Consider the following 3,059-nt stretch of genomic DNA (forward strand, 5'->3'; position numbering starts at 1 on the left):
ATTCTAATTTTCATGATTTCCCATTCCTCTTCAACTCCCCTTTTCTCATCCCTCATCTCCTTCTGCATCTCCTCCATCCATTTTTTTTCCTTCCTCCGTCTATATTATCATTTTTATTCCATCCTTCCCTCTATCCCCTTCCCTATTCCCATTCCTCACCTTTTTTCCACTTCTGATCCAGATCACCACCGGATGGTGATCCGAATCTACTTGATCCCCTATTTCCATTTTCTCCACATATTCTTTTGTGCTTACTTCTCCTAACACATAGTCAATCACTGACTCCCCTCTCCCATCCGTGTATGTCCATTCCCCCTCTTCGTCTTCTTTTGTGTCCCCGTTCCATATTACTCATCCCAGTTCCTCAATCTTCTCCAGCAATAATCTTCCCTCCGCGTTCACTTTCTTATCCTTCGACCTCCTACCCCCATCCTCCTCCTTTCCTTCTCCCCTCATTTCTCCACCTTTTTCTCCTGTCCTCGCATTAAAATCCCCTCCCACTATCGTCCTCATTTTTCCATTCTCCCCCTCCATCCACTCCCTTAACTCCTCTAATTTTTCTTCTATCCCCCCGTTTATATACATCTCCACGATCCTCCACCACTCTCCCCCTATCCTCACTCTTCTCACCATTATCCCATCCTTCCCTTTCCATCCCTTCTCCTCTCTTGCCTCCATCCTCTTCTTTACTCCTAGTAACATCCCTCCCATAGCTCTACCCTTCCTATTTTTCCTACCCGCCCACTGTACCTCCCAACTAAAATTTTTCGGCAGTTTCCCAGCAATCCCCGCCCACCCTTTTTTGTCCACCCAAGTTTCCAACAAAATCACCACGTCCCAACTCTTCAACCCCTTCCAAAAACTTTCATCTTTTTCCTTAAGCCCAGCCACATTCCAAAACACCATTTTCACACTCTCATCCTTCCTTTCCTCCTCCTCACTTTCATGATTTTGTTCTCTCTTCTCCCCCCCTAATTTTACTACCCATATCTTTCTCTCTCCCCACCCGATCCTTCCCCCGCTTCCTTCCCCTTCTCTCCCTGCTCCCCCCTTCTTACCATTTTAACCAAGCCCCTTTTCTCCTTGTCCCATCTCCACCAAACTCCCTCTATCTTTATCCTGTCATCCTCCACCCAGACATTTTTCCCTTTCCTCCTCTTTCCCGCCGCAATTACGCCTAATTTTCTTCTTACCTCCCTCTCTTTCCACGATAGATCCTCCTCTATCCATACTTTTCTCCCCTTTAATCTCTTCTTCTTATCCCACACTTGCTTCTTGTCCTCCTCCCTCTCCAGCCTTAACCACACCATTTCCCCTTTGTTCTCTCTTCCTGTGGTTATTCTCCTCATTTCGCCTATCCTCACTTCCGCTCCTATCTCTTTTAAAAGCTTTTCCACTCCCCATCTCCAGTCACCCTTTTCCCTAGGAACCCTTTTTATTATGACATTCCTCCTCCTTCTCTCTTCCTTCTCTTTTCTCTTTATATTCTCCTCTATCATTCTCAATCTCCCCTCCCACTTGTTCTCTACCTCTACTTCTGTTTTCCCCTCCTTTTTCTTTTCTTCTCTCCCTTCTTTTTCTTCCAACCTTTTCTCTAGCTCTCTCATTTTTTCTTTCATCTTCTCCCCCTCCATTCATAATATCTCTTCCCTCCTCTTCCAATCCTTCAACTCTTTCTCCATACTTTTTACCTTATCAATATACACCCCCATCTCCCTCCTAGTCCTCTCTAGCTCCTCCCATATCCTATTTTTTCCTTCTTTCCTCTCTTCTCCTGTATCTCTCTCCTTTCCACCTTTCTCTTTTCCACTCGGAGACCTCGCCGTCTTCCTGTTCTTTGCGAACAACCACTCCCCCTCCCTCTCCTTTCCCTCCTCACCATCCCTTTTTCTCTTTACCCAAATATCTAGAGACGAACTCTCGCTACCCGACGTTCCTCTCCTCCATCCCTCCATATTTTTCACCTTCTTCTCTTATTTCTTTTTCGTTTCCTTCTGCTATTCTTTTTCCTCGCTACCACCTTAAGGCTTAAGCCCTTTCCGCCTTAAAGATGTCCCCAGGAATTCCCTAGGGCTCTAGACCCTCTGCCCTTTCTGCACTCTCTGCACTTTCTATTCACCACCTTCCTTTCCTTTGCCAACCTAACCTCCCAGCTCTTTGCCACCCTTTAACCTTCCTTAATACCCTCCCCTCGCTACACTCACCTCCACCTATATGCCTTCTCCTTCCAACCACTCTCTTACACACTCACACACCACACTCACTCTAACCACTGGCTAACTTCGTCAAAAAAGACTGAAAACGCTCACAATATTTTCTACCACTGTTTATCAACTCGCTGCAGGAAACGGAAGTCCGTCTTTACTGGTAATATAGTTTGTGTAATAAATGTTCAATATTCTACTTACTATCACCAGAAGGCTCCATTTTTCAGAATGAAAATTGGTTTACTGTAGAATTTTTGGCGTGCTTCTGAAATGACCGTTACTTTTCTTCTCTTGTGCGCGACAGATGCTACTCGTGCGAAGGTCGACTTTAGCACTGAATTATCATATATGTAATACTCCTATATTGCTAGTACGGTGCCGACCTGAAGCTCACCGTTACGGTGCAGACAATATAGTAGCCTCTCTCTCCAGCTGCTTTGTGCGCATGTGGCGCATAATGACGCTCGACCATCTATGCCCATATTTGGACTTCGTGCGTCTCCNTTTCTCGGGCCTCGTGCCTCTCATTGCGAAGATACGCGACTAGCAATATAGGAGTATTACATATATGTGAATTATAGACTCAGGTTTAACCATATATGTAATACTCCTATATGGCTAGTTGAGCAAGTTTTCCATAAGCGGGACTTGTCCCAACACTGAAGGATAGAAGATAGATGCTTATTGGCTCTCCAAGAAAAAGTAGGAGGAGTGTTCAATAATTGGTAATGCGCAAGCGTTGCGGGAAAATTTAAACAGATTTATAAAAGGAATCTACTAGTTAGTAATTATTAAGAAAAAGAAATATAGAAAGTGTCTATAAATGGTTTTATTTTCTAATTACAAAAAGTT

The sequence above is a fragment of the Pseudomyrmex gracilis genome, unplaced genomic scaffold (genome assembly GCF_002006095.1).
Source record: "Pseudomyrmex gracilis isolate BER0280 unplaced genomic scaffold, ASM200609v1 scaffold_89, whole genome shotgun sequence".
NCBI lineage: Eukaryota > Metazoa > Arthropoda > Insecta > Hymenoptera > Formicidae > Pseudomyrmex > Pseudomyrmex gracilis.